We start from the raw sequence: 19968 nt of genomic DNA on the forward strand, positions 1-19968 counted from the left end.
GGTTGGAGCGTGGTTGTAGTTGGTGACGATGGCTGGTGTGGTGGTTAAGGTGGTTGTTGTGTGATGGCGGTTGAGGCGTGGTTGGTTCAAAATAAAGATAGAACAGAAAATCGCCTAACTCAAAGGATCGCAGCCCGAATGAATCACATAAAATCCCTCTATACAACGGGTGGAGCTAACTACACATGTACTTAGAGATATCTCACTTTAGGGCCCTGAATGGTGGTTTGCGAATTTCCACAGCCGTAACAATATATATATATATATATATATATATATATATATATATATATATATATATATATATATATATATATATATATATATATTTGCCCATTATTTTGTTTTGCCTCTGTTGGGATGTCCCTGGGTGTGCCACATTGTCCCATCCACATTCCTCCGATCATTCCTCCAATGACATCTCGTCGTTTCCATGGATGTAATTGGTGTGGTGTTGATGTGGTGCAGACATGGTGGGCCAAATAGCCTCCTCCTGCGTCCAGTTTCCTTGTGTATTGTGTGTAAAACAATGTGATAGAATCTCGTCTGCTTGGCACCTGTAGCCAGGTATTTTTCTCAGGTATGATCTTGTAGAAAATGCAAAAGTAGGAATGGTTAATAAAGCAAAGAAAGACTACTTCTTCCAACCATGTGTCGAATCACATCACCATATAATGTTCTGCACACACTGCATACCGACAACAGCCAGAAGGTAACCTCTCACCCCTCTCTTCCCCCACACATACCGGTCCATCCACGGGGCTCCGTTTTCTGTAAGGTCTTCCTGCTGATTGCTCTTGCTGTTGTAACCCACAGAGGTTGCTTCAAAATAGTGAGAAAATCACCTATTCCTATTAATAAGTTGAAACACACATCGAACCCTCCTTTTATAAAATGCTTCAAATTCGATAATCCATCGATTCGCCACCGATTCAATTGCAATAATTGAAAGTTCACAATTTCTTGTCCTTCTCTGTAAGTTTTTAAAGTAAAGTGATGCTAAGCGAGCACCTAACCTGTACAAAAGGGTTTGTCAGATACAGGATTATAAAAATTGATCTTTCTCCTGTTGTTTCAGAAGACCATTGTTTGTGTGTAGAGTTGCACGAGTTTATTGATCCACATTTGAAAAGTGATAAAATGATTTTAACCGTATCAGACATAAACAGAGAGGCACTTTCAATAAAAACCACACTTCAAACAAAATCCATGCATCTGATGAGAAAATGACATATTTGTTACTATCTGAAGCTTTTCCAATCCATAAGCATGGCTTGGGTTTCTCTGCAGGGAAGGGTAGGTGTAGCTTGGGGATCGACCTGTCATGTCAAGAGTCGCAGTGATCACTGGATTGAAATCTGGCAAAGCAAGATGAAGCAATTAATGGTATTTTAGGTTGTCAATCAGGTTGGGAAGTGGTAAGTGGTAGTGGGATACCAATATTCAAGGGTGCATGGTACGAGGGGTGGATAGTTAGGAGGACAGAGTTCAGCTCCAGGAAATCTTGGATACTCATCTGAGAATGTCAGAACAATGACAGGAGTCGTCAAACATGAGGAAATGTTAAGTCTTGGGAACTGGCAGGAATAATAGAAATAGGGACTATATTATATACCACCGGTACTGTTAGACTGGGGATAGGGTTGGGGGAATATTCATTATCGTTATAGTGATGTAAAGTTTGTAATGTAAATTCCACACTACGTGTATAAGATGTTTTTTGCTAAATTTCAAACATTCGTATACTCAACTTTGTGGACTGTTAAAGTTATATTACTTGGAACTTGTGAATGACAGAAGAGCTGTGTATTGCCCAGTCTTGCCTGGATTGGTGGAAAGATAAAGGTTCAGCAGGCCAAAACCTTTAATCTCATCACCAACGAGAGGGGGAGCACTCGGGAGAGTGCAAAACATCCGCCGCCAATACTGCTGGGTCACTCAAGTGAACCTTATATCTTATTCATTAAATATGATGTCAACAGTGCTGACAGTTATAGTTCATTTCTCCAACATTTTTTTTTGGGGGGGGGGGGGTTGGAAATGACTTAAAACATGTAGAAATGCAAAAAAAAGAAATCGAAATTTTGTTGAAAAAAAAGTTGCAAAAATTTTTATTTTTCTCGAACAATTTTTTTTTGGGGGGGGGTTGGAAATCACTTAAAACATGTAGAAATGCAAAAAAATATTTTTTTTTGGTCTAACAAATTTTTTGGGGAGAGGGGGGTTGGAAATCACTTAAAACATGTAGAAATGCAAAAACTATATATATTTTCTCTAACAATTTTTTTTTTTGGGGGGGGGGGGTGGTTGGAAATCACTTAAAACATGTAGAAATGCAAAAAAAAAACCTTTTTTTTTTCTCTAACAATTTTTTTTGGGGGGGGGTCCCCAAGTCCAAAATCTAATGGCATGATCCTTGGACCATACCTAACCCCCCCCCCCCCCCACCAAGTTTCGTCGAAATCCGTCGAGGAGTTTTTCCGTAATACTGTTCACAAACAAACAAGCAAACAAACAAACAGAACGGGGTGAAAAGAGTAACCTCCGATCTTCGATGGCGGAGGTTAATTAGTGTTGTTGACCTCTAAATTGTCTACTATTAAAAAGGAAGACAGAACCAAAATCTGGCTGCACTTTTATTTTGGGGTTGTGGCAAGGTATGTTTGTGCAGGGAATTAAATTAACAGGATGTTGATCGAGTTGTGCTAATCACTGTGAGAAGTAAGAAAGCTGATGTTTTGGGCGTTACTTTACTTCAATCCGTGGGGGCAAACACCAACAACAGAGTCGAAGGCCAAGATAGAGGCAGGCTTGGACAAACAAAGGGTGTGGGGGTGAATGGGGGCAGGAGAGGCTGCATGAGATGGACAAGATGGATACAGAAGGAAACTCTCAGGAGGGAAAACTAGAAGTTGGGGAAGGATTGGAGTGGGGTGGGAGGGGGGGAGTGGTAACGAGGGTAGAAAATCGATGGTTTTGGAACTTGTCCACATTGGTTAAGAAAAAAAGAGGTTTGTCAGCCTGAAAAACCTTAGTTATTTTATTTTATTTTTTTTGTATACCTTGTCGGGGCTCATATGAGACTTACACACAACGCACAGCAAGGGGGGGGGGGCATGAGACAGGAGGGACGGGAGTGGGAAGGACAAAACAGTGGGGAACAGAGACATTAGGAGATCTGTGGAAGGGAGAGGGATGGGGTGGGGAACATGGGGAATAAAAGATGGACATTACAGGGAGTTTCAAGAAGGAAAGCAGGGAATTTGAATGAGGTGGGCTTGGGGTGGATCAACGGGGGTAGAAAAGATCCAGGATTTGGATGGGGGATGATAAGAGATGGTGGTGAACAGCTGTTTTGAAGGCCTGGAGGGAAGAATGGGATTGAATAGAGTGAGGGAGTTTATTCCAAAGGTGGGGAAAAAGAGGAATGCAATAGTGAAGGTGAGCAGTGATTCATGATTTTGGTAGTTTTCCAGAAGGGGTTGTTGGCAGACCTTGAGCACCCTGCGGAAATATGGTGGGGACAAATCGCAGACAGAGCGAGGGGGGGCGAGACTGGAGAGGAGATGGTAGAAGACAGAAAGACCACCGACCTGTCTGCGTTGAGAGAGTGAGAAGCCTAAAGACTCAAACTCATCGCGGGAGATGCCAATGAGCCGAAATGCCTTGGTTTCTACAGCATGAAGCCGAGAAAGGTTGGAGGCAGGAGCACCAGCCCAGAGGGGAGAGCAGTACTCCATCAGGCTGTGGACGAAAGCTTTGTAAGTGGTCAGGAGCTCAGGTGGGCCGAGGAAGGACATTGCACGACGGTGGATTCCCAGTCGGTGAATGGTTTTTGAGGCCAGGTTGGAAATGTGGCTTTCCCAGGAAAGATCATGGCAGATTGTGAGAGCCAGAAGCTTGAAAGAAAGGACTTCTTCCAGAAGGTTGTTGAGAAAGTGGATGGGGGGTCCAAACGGTCCTTTCGGAGAGACATAGGGAGAGTGAGATTTGTCCGGATTGAAAGACATGTTCCACTTGTTGGACCAGTTTGTGATTTTACCCAGATCTGCAGAGAGTGAAGAAGCTGCTGCATGCCGGTCTGAGGGATGATAGTTGGTGCGGCAGAGGGTGGAGTCATCAGCAAAGAGATAAAGAGGATTTTCCAGAGAGTCGGAGAGATCATTGATGAAAACCAGAAAAAGAACAGGTGCCAGAACACTACCTTGAGGAACTCTAGCCTGGACAGGAAGAGGGGATGAGAGAACTCCATTTTGGGCCACACGTTGACTGTGACAGGAGAGGAAGTCTGCGAGCCATGAGTGGAGATGGCCTTGGATATCATAGGAAGAGAGTTTGGTGAGCAGGGCAGGGTTCCAGACCATGTCAAAAGCACATGATATGTCCAGGGATATGGCTCTGATTTCATGTCCGGCATTGAGGACCTCCATCCACTGTTGGGAGAGCAGAAGCAGCATATCCACGGTGGAGTGACCTGGTCTGAAACCAAATTGATGATCGGAAATCAAGCCATTGGAAAAGAGGAAGGATTTAATGTTTGAAGCAATGTTGGATTCCACAACCTTGCTGATTGATGATTGGGAGAAGGCGGATTGTTCTGCAGTCACAGGGATATGCTTTTGCAACTTTTTTATGCAGGGCAGTAATGTTTGCTGATTTCCAAGCAGATGGCAGATGACCTTGAGCAAATGAGAGGGTGGATAGAACAGAGAGAGGGTGAGGAAGAGCAGGTTTTTAGGACAAGTGGGCTGATGCTGTCTGGACTGGTTGCAGAATCTGAGTCGAGGTTTGACATCAAGCTCTCCACCTTGTCAGGAGAAAAGGACACAGAGACCAGGGACAATTGGGTATGACTGGCTAAGGTGGGTACAGAAAGCAATGGGTTTTGGACACAAGATTTCGATGCAAGCACCTAGTTTAGGCATTCAGCCTTTTCATATGTGGTATCAGAAAGTTTAATGTGTGTGGTATCAACAAAGGTAATTTCATGACCGAGTTTGCACTTTAACCCCAGTGAAACCCAAAGGAAGGCAACAAACTCTCCTTTCTCTTCCTCAATCTGGAGGGGCTGTGGTAAGATATTATATTGGAAAGTTTTGTCTGTTAGTCGAAATATTAATACCTGGTAGGCAAGAAACTTAAATTTTCCGATTGATTTTCAACTTTGATCCCTGGAAAATCTCGAAAAAAAAAACTCCATTCCGAAATGTGTCGACTCAACCAGAAAGGGGCTGCTTGAAAGCACTTTTGTTCATATTTTCATCTCCATCCACTCAAATACAAGGGAATTTTTTTTCTTTTATACAGAGTCAAGGCTCATGGAAGAGGTAGAACACATAACAGATCAGGATGCAACAGAACAAAGGGAACAGCAGAAAGAGAAGGGGGGGCAATGCCAACAGCAGGGCCAAGGGAGAGAATAAATTGGAGATGGACAACAAGGGATATGGATAAGAATGAGGGGGAGCAGAATGAGGTGGATAAGATGGATACAGAAGCTAACTCTAAGGAAAAACTGGGAAATTTTTTTGGGGAGATCATGGTTTTGGATGGGGGATGATCTGAGATGGTGGTGAACAGCTGTCTTGAAGACCTGGAGGGAAGAATGAGATTGAAGAGAAAGTGGAAGTTGATTCCACAATTGGGAAAAAAAGAGGAACAAATGAGTTGAGGTGAGCAGTTATCCTGGAATTTGGGAGTGCTGAGAGGAGTCACCAGAAGTGGGTTGATGGTGGACAATGTGCACTCTGCAAATACTTGGGGGTGGACAGAGCAAGGAAGGGGCTGAGAGTGCAAGACCAAAAAGGAGGCGGTACAATACAGATGCCACTAACCCGTCTGTGACATGAAAGTAACAGACCTAGATATTCAGCTTCATCATGGGAGTTCCCATAATGATTTTTAAAGCCTTGCTTTCCATGGCATCAAGAAGGGCAAGGTGTGAGGCAATGGCAACAGCCCAAAGGGGAGAGCAGCACTCCATCAAGCTGCGAATGAAGGCCTTGTAGGTTGTCAAAAGTTCAGATTTGCCAAGGAAAGACTATTCACAACAAAAGATGCCGAAGCCATCTTGGAATTTTGGAGGCCATCTTGGAAATATGGTCTGCTCAAGAAAGATCATGGCTGATGGCAGTGGTGGCGTTAGACATTTCGAGGCCCCATGCAAAACACAAATTGGCCCGGTGGGGGCCCTTGTCCCCATACTAAAATATGCAATTTGATGTCTGTCTGTCTGTCTCGGCATGTCTGTGGTTAATTATCCAATCTCATCTAGCTAGGGGGACTAATTATGTCATAAGACAAGCGTTGTCGCTACTTTGTTTGGCCCCCTTCCACCACCACCCCTCCCCTCCTGGGGTTCAGAAGATGGTGCCGATGCAGATTCTCTACCGCTTGTTGTTTAGCAAAAATGAAGTTAATTTTAGATTTTCAATCATTTTTGCCTTCTGTTTCGCTATCTTTTGCTTTTCAGCGCCGTTGGGGTAATTTAGTTTCATATTCAGCTGCTCCAACACACTTCCAATTATAAAAATAAAAAAAGACCACAATGCTTCGCCGTGGCGCACGTGGGTTTGTCCTTTTACTAAGGAGGGTTGTTTTGTTAATCAAACAATGAATCGTCGTGTGGATTTGCTCAATAATATCGATTTGTATTAACATTAGACGTTGTCCACATTTAATTGCCATTCTTGTTGCATTTGTACACTATAAACGTAGTTATTATTCCACTTAACCTGATTTCTCTACGAACCTCAGTCCCCAATTCTGTAATCGTCTTCTCTAGTTCAACAACAGGGGAAAACGTTTTTTCTTCCTGATTCATCACGTGACATTTTTTTCCCCTTGAATTGGAGCATTCTTTTTGTGCTGTGTTGAACACCACTCACAAGTTGATGTGTTTTGTCAGTAAAGTGGGACCTGCCTCCACCACCACTACCCTCAGGAGCTCCTTCTCAAAAGATTGTGTACCACGATCAGTCACGCAGTGGCCCTTGTTGCCTCGGGCCCGATGCAATTGCATGGGTTGCATGGCCCTGGCATCGCCCCTGGCTGATGGTGAGGCCTAAAAGCTAGTTTGAGTCACTTATTACCTCTTCAAGTGGTTTGTTTAGGAAGTAGATGGGAGAATTTGCCAGATGCTCGTTTCGGAGAGACATGGTTAGTTTGTGGGATTTGTCAGGGTTGAAAGACATATTCCAAGTGTTGGACGAGCTCCTGATTCTATCAAGGTCTGCAGGGAGGGAAGAAGCTGCTGCCTGACTGTCTATAGGATAACAAATGCTCCAGGAGAGGGTGGAATCATCAGCAAAGAGATAAGTGGCATGATAACATGTTGGAATGAGCTAAAATGGCTTTGACCGCATGCACTTTGACCCCCTCCCCAACCCCACTCAATTTAGTTGAATCTTCTATTTTAATTTATGAATGTTCAACACTTCTTTTATTTTATGTGAACCACCATTTGCCCTTTGGTGCTTCCTTCTACTCGAACATACCTTGATGGCGATGCAGTCTTTGTTTTTTTTCAAGTGACCTCTTCACCTCACATTACCGTTATTGATGGGCTGGCAGGATAGATTAGAAGTGTGCACACTTGGCTTTGAGGTGGTTTAAAGTTGTCTCGCCTGGGTTCGAATCCCGACCCAGCTATAAACTGTCATCCTGGTGATTCACAAGCAGCATGATTCATCAATGTATGTCGAAGGACCCATCTATCAAGAATCACGTGGCAGAGAATGAGTAGAACCCATTCTGAATGTTTAACGTCTTTTTGGTTTGAGTCATTCTCTGCCATGAAAGTAAAGGATGTTCGAGCAAATCAAAACAATCCTCGTGCAGTGCCGGCTGAAGATTCCACCGTGTATTTGGTGAAGAGAAGGGGAGTTGTCCCCAAAACCCAGAATTAATTGAACATTCTTGCAGGAAAACTTCCAATTGCCACTGCATCCAGTGCCAGGGCTGTGCGTCGTCTACGTCTGTCTGGCCCGTAACTTTTATACCATTTGAGCTTTTTTCATCAAATTTTCAACAAAGTGTTGTTATGAGAAAATAGAAAAGACAGATGAAGAATTTGGTCAGAAGGTCAAAGGTCAGTGTGACATAAAATCGTCAATTTTCATCCAAATGACCTGAAATTTTAATCATCATTTGAGCTTTTGTTGTCAAATTTTCAACTATAGTGGGGCAACTTAGCATAACAATTGTGCATTTTATGAGGAAAGCACCAAATTTGGCACACTAGTAGCCTATCATATTATGAACAGATTTGGATATTGGGCCATCTCAAATTTTTGATGGCAGTGGAAAATGGCTGCCACAGCCATCAGCGGCTGAATTTGAGATGGCCCATTATCCAAATCTGTTCATAATATGATAGGCTACTAGTGTGCCAAATTTGGTGCTTTCCTCACAAAATGCACAATTGTTATGCTATATTTAGCTAAGTTGCCCCACTACTAAGGTTTATTATGAGAATATTGAGACGACAAATTAATAATTTGGTCAAAAGATCAAAGGTTTAGCATTCCTTTGGATGGGCTTTGCATTTTCAGATGCTTTTGAGTTGTATTTTGGTTCCGAAATTGCGTGAGGACAGAACATTTTTAGTGATACAGTACACCAGGCAAACGCAATATATGCATTCATGTCTGTCTCTTCTGACCTCATTTCTCGGTAACACCTACGCCATATTATTAAACAAATTGAATTGTCAATGTACAGATAGTCAGGTTTACTTTGACACCAGGTAGTGCATATCTTAAAAATACAATGTTTGTGGTTATTTTTAGGGTTAATTGAAATACAATCAACCGACATGAAATTATGGAATAAAATAATGACAGTACATACTGCGACAGACTTAAATGCAGCTGCGAGTGCAATTAATGCAGTATCTTCTTATTATTATTCTTTAACGGCCATAATTATTCCCATGCTATTGTGGGATTCATATTTGTGCATATTCCCATGCTATCCCTAACCCTAACAGTTTATATTTGGGTCGGGATTCAAACCAAGGCTAGACAGCTTAGAGTATGTTCCTCTCGGCCATCGTGCCAGATCAGTGCAATACAACTCCAACAGTTAGAAATAAAAAAAAGATGAATATAGTGTCATTTTAAAGTAATGTTGGTTTAAAATGATAGTTTTATAAAGTTTGTCACTGTCAACTATAACATGCATGCATAACACTGTCCATGTGGGAATACAGGTGAACGGATTAAGTGCACAGTTTACCAATATCGTGGGGTTTGTCTGCCAATCGTGATGAAATCAACTTCCCATGAGCCTCTGCATGAGGTGTACCAATTTGGTGGTGCTCGCCAGCGAACGGTGACGAATTTTGGCACGAAAAGCAGCCCAAAGATTATAAAGGGAATAAATGGTATACAATGCAACAGAGAAAGTTTTTCAGGAAACCATAAAGGCCACAAAAACGAGGGAACAAATCACTGCCTCGGAGGAGTCAAGGGCTGGCACAAAGCCAGGGCAATTCCATATTATCATCTGTTTATTTTATTTTTTTTACAAAGTGAGGGTTTATGGAATTAACCAGTCTTTTCCCATGAAATTGTGATTTTTCTTGACGTTTAATTACACCCCCTGTAATGAAATGAGATTTCCACGAAAGAGCTCCACGTCCTGGGTTAAAATACATAACACACTCGACGCGCGCGACATCGTAATTCATTCGACAAAAACTGAAATTTTCATCATTCATACTAATGGTAAATAAAATAATAAAATGCTACGAAGTTTATTTACTCATTTCTTATTCTGCAAACATAAGAGGGATATTTATCCTTCAAGATGGAGCACTCAACAGATGATAAGTTGGATTTCTATATCGCGGCCAAATTTTGTGATGGCATTTCAGCGATTGAATAAAATTCCTAGATTTACCTGTCACACAGGATTACCATCAATCCCACACAAAAGAGCTTTGACAATAATATGTGCTGTATTTACAGTATGTGCGGGCTTTATGTTCGGTTATGAGTATATAGGTGGATTATCTGATATTTAGTTTTGTACAATTTCCATGGATTGTGTTTTATTACAGGATACGGAATAGCTCGGTACTTAACTTCACGTTGCACCTCCTCGAGAAGACTTGTTGAATAACATTTAAAAAATCATTATCTACAACAGTAATGCTTAAAAAAAAAACAGATGGTAGTGATTTTATTGATCCCAAATTGTTGATTTTATAATGGAGGATTTACGTAAAAGCGTTCAAAAGAGACTCAATGGAGGTTGCGCATCGAGCAGGTGTCATGGGAAAATTCTGTTGTCAATCGGTGGAAGGCATCAGTCATTGTTAGAATGAAGACTCTAGTGGATGCTAAAATGAAGAAAAAAAAATCGTTTTCGAGGCAAGCATTTAGGGACAGAGTTAAAGAATTGTCAGGTCTGACCGCCATAAAACTAAGTAAAATGCCAAATGCTCATTCCATGACAATATGCATTATCTTGACAAAAATGCCTGGAGAAGGATCTTCGAGTGATGAAATATCACTTTAAGAAATATTTCTTGGATAGAGCAAGGTGGGGCAAAATCCCCCACCCCAAGCCACCCCTCGTATATCTTCGATATATGGTCGGTATCCTAAATGTCCGCAATAGAGGGCTCTCTGGTTGATGGTATGAGCTCATCATACTTTGAAGTGCGTTTAAGGTGTGGGCGTTAAATATTCCACGATATCCTTCAGGGAATTTCAAATACAAAACGGATAATGAACAGAACCAGGGTTGTACATAAACAGGCAGATGGAGGATCTTGCCGCTCCTTTCCCATGACAGGGGTGTCTTGCCCCCACATTACTCTTCCGTCAAATTGTGGATACAATACCATAATGTAAAGTAAATAAGAAGACGTCAATTAATGAGGACTGGAGGAAACTATCCTGAAAAAAAAAATCAATTAAATTTTAACCCTTATTCCACCGATAGGAAAATTCTAAAAATGTGGAACGTCGTATTTTGAAAAATCCTCCTTCATTTCATCTCACTCCAAGCCTGGTGTTGACTTAATGGTTAACGTAGCTGCCTTAGGGTCTTGAGTTTGAGCCCCTGTAGTTCCGTTAAATAACACCAGGTGGGTTGACTCAGCCGATCATCCTTCCGAGGTCGGTAAAATGAGTACCTGCTTCCTGGAAACAAGGGCCACTGCATCGGCGGCATGGCCACGCTCCCAGCAATGATGCAATCAGCAGCCAAAGGCTGCATCCAAAACAGTAATCTTGCTGCAACAATCCCGGTTACCAATGGAAGTGTTGCAGGGCAAGAAAGTTACAAGGCAGGACAACTGGCTTTAAAACCATGTCATGCAGCATGATCTCCTGATGCACTACTACTTATTCTGATAGGCCCTGCATCTCGAGCTCATCAGAATTTGAAGTGCATTTTAAGTTGTGGGTGCAAAATATTCCATGATGTCCTTCCAAAAAAAAATAATAATAAGGTTGCTGTGTGCCGGAGGCCCGTTACTCTGGACAAATTCACTGCTTGGTGTTAACTGCATAATTAGACACCTATAGTAGGTGGGTGTGCCGTGGCGCAAATATGGCACAAACATGATCGGCCAAAATGACGTCTTCCTACCTCTTAATTATCCTACGACCTTACGACAGCTCAGTCTACGCACCCTCTCACAGTTAGCCCATGGACCACAAGAGGCAGCGGAATATTACATTTTTAATTGGGTGCAAGAGATGTGGAGTGGGTGGGTGGTGAGGGGAGGTGAGATGGTGGCAGTGGATGGGGAGAAGACGGTTGGCAGTGTTTAATCAAGAAAGCTTCAAATATCTAGTAGGACCTTGGCAAAGGAAAAGATGCCCTGCAGCATAATTTGAAATTTTAAAGTAACCCACGATGCCTTGCACTTGTAAAACATTTCATTGCATGCTTGACACCATCAAGCTATCACAGCAATGCAACATCAAGTAATTGACATTCACTTACTGCTTGGCATGAGCTGAGAAGGTAACAATTTTGGATATGATTTCACGGTATTCTTGAAACAGCCTCGGATTTATGAAAGTGCACGTTTGCGATGACGACAATTAATATGTCAGGGATAAAATAAAAGAGCCCCCCCCCCCCACGCATGTTTTCCTATTTACTACTGCCTTGGAGGCTTTTTCGAGATAATAATTCCTCCAGATGTGCTTAGGAATGACCTATTTCGACTACGGTTGCCTCTGCCCTAATTGAGCGTGCAAGACACCCAGCCAGCTCCCTCCTGCAGCGGCAGCGGTGGTGGAGAATGATTTCTGCAGTTGCAGGTAGCAGAATTAAAATTTAATGAGCCTCGCTCGCCTTATGAGGGTCTCACGTCGTGAGCATGCAACCTTTGTTCTGTGACTCCGTCGAGTGTCAGTTGCATCTTGCGATGTGAAAATGCGTTAAAATAAACGACACCTACCGAGCTCAGATGACGTGGCTCAGTCCTGGCAATACAAAGTAATGATCCACCACCAGAAAGCAGGAAGTCGGTTTTCTGGAAGGCCAAAATACATTTAATTGGCCTCGCTGGTGCTTACAGCCAAGTGCATATTTTCTTAGGGGCTGCACATAAAATATGTGACGTTTTGAGGGGTGGGTGGAGTGTTTCCCAGAGCGTCACAGAGTGTGAGAGGGTGAGGGAGGCTGTCAGAGCCACAGTCATGTGACTTTGTCTTCATGGGTGCAGCCATCTTGGATTTCCCTGAACCATGGCAGGACAACCAAAAATGGTGCAGGGGGCTGTTTAAATCATGAAGCTACGAGAGGGCTTTGTGAAATTGAGAAAGAAGGAAGTTCAACTCGAAGTTTGTAAAATTTGGAGGGAGCCGAAGAGCAACACAAAGCCATTCACTGAGCTGTGAGATGCCACTGATAAAAACAACTCGCAGAATGGAAGCTGATCGAAATTTTAAAAGGTGACATTGTTCTCATTCGAAGAGTCGAGAATTTTTTGGGGTGTGGTTCAGGCAAAACATCCTCGACCGTCATGGAGGGGTGGGGGGGGGAGGGTGGAAGGTGTCAAAAAATGCCAAAAAAAGTCATGTATGTGTGTACAGCCCCTTATCATTGGGATTGCAGCTTCACATCCAACATGTACCGAGTTGATTTATCCAAACTCCACCTGCGATTAGGTCTACCTCAGTCTGTCGAGGTCGAACGAGGTGTATAACTATCCAAGGTCTAAGAAGGTCCTCATTAGTAATATAAAATCAAGTCTTTGTCTCAGATCCGTAAGGAGGACTGGAAGAATCAAGGCCTTAAAGACTTGCACTTTGGTTCTCCTGCACAGGAACTGACAGCACCACACACCATGGTCCTGTAAATCCATGACTCCCCAGGCCAGTCCCAGATGTGTATTTACCTCTGGCTCACAACATATAGAGACATTAATATTACTGTCAAGGTAAGTGAATCTCTTTGTGACCTTCAAAGAGACATCCTCACCACAAATAGGAACAGACAAGATATAGGCATCCAAGATGTCATTGAAAGCCTGGATCTTAGTCTTGACCCAGGAAACCCGTAATCCCAGTGGCTCTGACTACTCATTCAGCACCTTGAGAGTCCCCACATGGATGTCCAGAGTCTTCACAAGGATAACTGTATCATCTGCGAAATCAAAGTAAGAGATCTTGACATTCCCAAACGATGCACAGCAGCTTGATCTCTCGTACATCCTACACAGAATCTAGCCCATACAAACTCTGAAAAGTGTGGGGCCAGCAACCACCCCCTGCCAAACTCCAATAACAACTGGAAATAAGTCAAAGATGGAACCACCACACCTTACAGCATTCTGAGTACCAAAGTATTGTTCAGAAATCAGATTGATCAGCTTCGGTGGCACCCCATGAAGACCAAGGATCCTCCATCGGGCATCCCGATTCACTGAATCAAACGCTTTGTGGAGATCAACATAAGCAGCAAGCAGCCCCTGCTGAAACTCTCGACTGCGTTCGGTGAGGTCCCGAAGAGCACAGATACGGTCAATCGTTCACCTCGTTGGTGTAAAGTCCAACTGCTCTGGGTGTTGGTGCCCAAGCAGATGGTGGTGAACATATTCAAGAATTATCCGAGCAAAGACCTTGCCCAGCAGAGAGCAATGTTACCGCTCGGTAGTTGTTGAATTCCTGGTGATTGCCCTTCCCTTTCCAGACAAGGACAACAAGGCCCCTCTTCCAGTTAGTTTGGATGAGGTCTGTGCTCCAAATGGAGCACAGAACTGCATGCAACAACACGAGTACAACATTTCCACCAGCCCTGAGAAGTTCAGTATGGATGCCACAGATCCCAGGAGCTTTGCCCCCTTTCAACTGGTTCGCTGCAGCCTCTATTTCTACAAAGAAAGGCAGTCCACAGTTGATTTGAGGGTCAGCAATAGGGATAGTACCACCCCTAACATCCAATTCAACAGGTGGTGGGTCAGCCTGGTACAGCCACTCAAAGTGCCGTCCAGCGGGCCTTCACTTCAGACTTCTCTGTCAAGAGCTCATCAACCTGCACCCAAACTGCTGTATACCGACAGACAGGCTTGGAGGAATGCAGTGCACCAATTACTCCGTAAGTAGGGTTAGAATCACTTGACAACAGGTGATACTCTACCCTTTCACAGATTCCTCGCACATAGGCCTCCTTGTCTGCCCTCAGGGGATGTACAGTGTTACACCTCTGCTCCTTGAACAGCTCAGTTCTGCCATCAAGCCTGGTCATCCTCTTCACATGATGATGGGTTCCAAGACACCCACCGGCAACATCAAGGATGGTAGACTTGATGGCACTCCACAAATCTTCACGATCCCCTGAAACATCCATATCTCCGAGACCCCACTCAACTCATTCGCAAACTCAACAGCTACCCTTTCATACTTGAGCTTGCCAACATCCAGTCCATGCTGGGATGGTACCATTCTCTGGGATTTAAGCCGCAGCTTCAGAGTTGCTCCAACAAGCCTGTGATCGGTATTAAGGAATTGTGCACTCCGGTAGATCCTGCAGTTCTGGACAACCACCAGTGACCATCAGTGAGAACATGGTGAATCTCCTTTGCCACACCCCCACCATTGGAATACCAAGTCCAGCGATGTGGCTGTGGACAGGCAAGTCCAAGATATCCACACGTGTTATGTATAGGACATTTGGAGAATTTTACCCTCGCAAAATTAATCAAAAAGGAGTTGGATTTGAATGTCTTTTTCATCTTCATCTTCGCTAGCTGTCATGAGAACACCATCAGTAAAAAAAATTATGACATTTGATCTTAAGATAATTAGTCAATTTCAGAAAATGGACCCTGTTACACATGTGACCACAAAGATGCAGATTTTTCAACAACATGTTCAAGTTCAAAATTCTCTGAAAGTCTTTCATTGTACAACTTGATATCTCAGGTGAAGAAAGATCAAACACTTGAGTATATTATTGCAAATCTCATTGAAAAAAAATTGCACCGTTTTTAATAGGTGTTAATTATTTTAATGAAGGACGTGTTACATTTGAGACTTTTTTGGCATGGGACACTTGACTCCCTTGGTTTCAAGTGATAAAATACATTATGTAATCATTTTGCTTTTCAATGCATAATAATTAACAAGGCCTGAAAAATAATTTTCATATTCAAACCAACAGGTACAATAAGGGGATTCAGCAAAATGCTGGAAGTTAAATTATCAGACAGGAGCCACAAATAACATGGGATGAATACTGCTATTTATGTACAGCTTCCTGGATGAAATCTTGTCAACTTTGTGTATTTTCAATTAAATGTAATATATATATATATATATATATATATATATATATATATATATATATATATATATATATGTATATATATATTGATGAGCCAAAACATGATGACCACTGACAGGTGAAGTGAATAACATTGATTATTATCTTGTTGCAATGGCACCTGTCAAGGGGTGGGATATATTAGGCAGCAAGTGAACAGTCACTTCTTGAAGTTGATGTGTTGGATGCAGGAGAAATGGGCAGGAGTAAAAACTTGAGCAAGTATGACAAGGGCCAAATTGTTATGACCTGACCACTGGGTCAGAGCATCTCTGAAATGGCAAGGCTTGTGGGGCGTTCCCAGTCAGCAGTGGTGAGTACCTACCGACAGTGGTCCGAGGAGGGACAAACCACAAACCGGCGACAGGGTGTTGGGCGCCCAAGGCTCATCGATGCGCGAGGGCAATGAAGGCTATCCCATCTGGTCCGAACCGACAGAAGGTTTACTGTGGCACAAGTCACAGAAAATTTTAATGGTTGTCACGGGAGGAATGTGTCACAATCCACAGTGCATCGCAGCCTGCTGCGTGTGGGGCTGTGAAGCCGCAGACCGGTCAGAGTGCCTATGATGACCCCTGTCCACCGTCGAAAGCGCCTACAATGGGCACGCAAGCATCGGAACTGGACATTGGATCAGTGGAAGAAGGTCACCTGGTCAGATGAGTCCTGTTTTCTTTTAGATCACGTGGATGGCCATGTACGTGTGTGCCGTTTACCTGGGGAAGTGATGGCACCAGGATGCACTGTGGGAAGACGACAAGCCGGTGGAGGGAGTGTGATGCTCTGGGCAATGTTCTGCTGGGAAACCCTGGGTCCAACAATTCATGTGGATGGCAATTTGACACGTGTCACCTACCTAAACATCGTTGCAGACCAGGTACACCCCTTCATGGTAATGGTATTCCCTGATGGCAGTGGCCTCTTTCAGCAGCATAATGCGCCCTGCCACACTGCACACATTGTTCGGGAATGGTTTGAGGAACATGATGAAGTGTTCAGGGTGTTGCCCTGGCCTCCAATTTCTCCAGATCTCAATCCGATTGAGCATCTGTGGGATGTGCTGGACCAACAAGTCCGATCCACGGCGGCTCCACCTCGCAACTTACAGGGCTTGAAGGATCTGCTGCTCATGTTTTGGTGCCAGATACCACAGAACACCTTCAGGGGTCTTGTAGAGTCCATGCCTCGGCGGGTCGGCGCTGTTTTGGCGGCACACAGAGGATCAACAGCATATTAGGCAGGTGGTCAAAATGTTTTGGCTCATCAGTGTACACTAGTAGGGTATGCTTACATATTGTAAGCAATAACGAACCGTGATTCCCCAATGTCTCGCGCCACTCATCTGCATTTATATTTTCCAATTTTTTTTCATTTATTTATTTATATTTTCATTTACGGATGCTTTCCGATGGTTCTGTGATTTTTTCCCGGTGGATCACCTGCATCAGCTTTGATGTCCGTCAGCATGAGAAATTACTTTGTGAAATTCCCCCCATTGTGTCAGGTCGCTCAGCTGCATTTATTTTTTTTATTTTTCATTTATTTATATTTTCATTTACTGATGCTTTCCAACAGTTCTGTAAATTTGTCCACGGTGTGTCGGCTTCGATGTCCATCAGCACACAAAATTTCAGCTCTCTACTTCACCCTGAAGGTTCCGATCTTTACTATCAGTCAGTCAGTGAGTGAGTGGTGAGAATGAGCTTTATATATTAAATGAAGTTAGATCATGGATGACTTTGACTGAATTAATTAGTCTTCCAAACACCATCCAAAACTTGTCTTAGCCAAAGGTGACAAGATACAGAGAGGTCCTTTTATGCTAGTGAATAAAAGTATATAACATTACATAAAAAAAAAACATGGAGTTACAAATTCACTTCTGTGTTATATAGACCCAAGTCATTTTAATCCTGAAATATAAGATACAGAAAGAAAAAAAATTTAGATGCCCTCATACATGTATGCCTCTTTGGTTGTTCCATTATTTACAGGTATAATTTACAAGGTAGCCTTTCAATTAATTGTGAAGCTTTCCAATTAATTTTGAAGCCATATTGTAAGCCAACAAGGAGGAAAGAACATTCTGAGAAGCCAAAAAAGGCTGACAGAATGGCCTCGAGGTAGAGGTATGCACACTTGCCTCTAAGCTGTCTCGCCTGGGTTCGAATCCTGACCCAGCTATAAACTGTCAACCTGGGGTTTCACAGGTGGAGTGATTCATTAATGTGTGTGCCATCCCTTGGAGGGATGCTAAAGTGGCGTTCTGTCTGCCGGCATCTTTTGGTGGATGTTAAAGTTCCCATTTTGTCCTACGCGAAGTGTCGGTGATCTATGGCCATCACCATGGCCAAATTTCAAATCCCTGCCTGAACCTGCAGAGGGAAATGCAGCAGCGGCACAGTCATGCCCTCAGCCAATGATGCTACCCCGCAGCCTTGTGATGCATACGAATGAACGAATGATGAAAAAATAAAAATGACACAGAAGTTTCTTCGGTGTAATTTCTTTTAATTTATGTTTTTTTAACTTCCCCCCTTTTGTTCTCCCCCTTTTTAAAATGGAATGATTCAGCATTGTTTGTTTCCACATGTTCGGTATTATGTCGAGACAATGAGTCTCAGGGAAGATTTATGTTTTTGTCGAGGGACAGACTGCTAGCCATTGACTACCCATTTGAAAGGCATTTCATTCATATACTTTGCATGCCATGTCCCACACGTAACACACTTGTCCCAACGTAATCTTTTATTTTGTAGTTATGTAATGATTGCTGAATTATACTTTGACAATTAATTACAGTTATTAATCCCTGAAATGCATAAATCAGAACTTCTCAAAGTCACATTAGTCAATGATTGAAACTTTCAGAAAAAAAACTTGATAATTGGTCGTCAAATTGTTACTTATAGGATACCATGCGTTCGGACAAGGCCTAATTTGCATAATTGATGAGTTGATTTCTCTTTTTTTAATACCTATAAAAACTAGAACATACAATATTTATGTCCATACAAGAAATAAATCAGAAATGTCTTTTTCTTCTTGTTTCACAACAATATCAAATTGTCCCATACATACGCTTTATTCAACTTTATGCAAATTAAGACACCAAATTAATTAATTAATACCGTGTTCGGTGGCGAGAACGACCACTCGGTGGGGAAAGCTACGTCGTCTCCACCAGACTCCCCGGAATTGTCGGCCGTCGCTCCGGATAATTCCATGACGCAGCGGGTCGCTGAACCGACCGTGGTCGCCAATATTTCAACCACGTAGTGTAGGGTCTATTTGGCTATAACCAATTTACCTAATTAACTATGCGATTTCGACTACCGGGAAAACCATGCCCTCGGCACGTCTTGCTCGAACCGGGTTACTCTACCGACTGTGGTAGAGTTCCAACTACCGACTACCTACTCCGGTTCAGGTGCAGCCGAGTGGAAACTGCCAAAGCCGTGCCGACTGGAATGAACGGATTATCGGGTATAAAAACCCGGCTAAACTCAGATCCGAACCATGCTGGACCAATGCAAGAAGGGACGGAAATGGATTGGAAACATTTCCAACAAGTTTTATTTAGAGTAAAAGACAAAGGCAAGACTTAATGCAAATATGCAAGCAAGGAATATTTACAATGTTTCAAAAAACCACTTATTCAGTTCTACTTACAAGACGGGCCCACACGCAGACACACACACACACACACACACACAAATGAAAATAAACCAGAGTTCTTTATTGGACCCTCGCAGCCGTGGAGAAAGACAAGCTGGGAGTCAGAGTCAAGCTGGGTACCTGACCGTCGGAGGAAGTGGGTACTCCGCGATGTGGCACCTGACAAAGGTCGTTGGTTTAGTCCCCAGTCGCACGTGTGGGACTCGTGGTTCGTGGGTGGAGCTCAGGTGGTGAATAGCGGGGTCCACGGAGGGGGGGTCATGGTCGCTCTTTCCTTTCCTTGTAGAGGGCCAGCAGAGACACATTCGTCGCCTTCACGACCTTCTGCTCAACCCTCCGCTTCAAAAATACTGCACGCTCAACAACAACCCCGTCGAAAACCTCCGAACAACCTTCGTAACAACCCCAAAAAAACCCACCTGCCTCAGAGAGTGCTCAGGAATTTATGGACCTCCCTCAACAGGGCGGGGCTCAATCGAACAGACCTCACTCTCT

At 43.2% G+C, this 19968-nt stretch overlaps 1 long non-coding RNA gene across 2 annotated transcripts in view; it reads right to left on the reverse strand.

The window, feature by feature from the left end:
* Window positions 1-1109: 1109 nt before the first annotated feature.
* LOC147011655 (uncharacterized) overlaps window positions 1110-19968 on the reverse strand; it is a 33837-nt gene continuing 14978 nt past the window's right edge. For both annotated transcript variants that reach the window (XR_015051542.1, XR_015051541.1), the window contains exon 3: window positions 1110-1358. This is a non-coding gene — a long non-coding RNA (uncharacterized LOC147011655). The remainder of the gene's footprint in view (window positions 1359-19968) is intronic.

Source organism: Eptatretus burgeri, chromosome 15 (genome assembly GCF_056783735.1).
Source record: "Eptatretus burgeri isolate ZD-2024b chromosome 15, Ebu_testis_v1, whole genome shotgun sequence".
Lineage (NCBI taxonomy): Eukaryota > Metazoa > Chordata > Myxini > Myxiniformes > Myxinidae > Eptatretus > Eptatretus burgeri.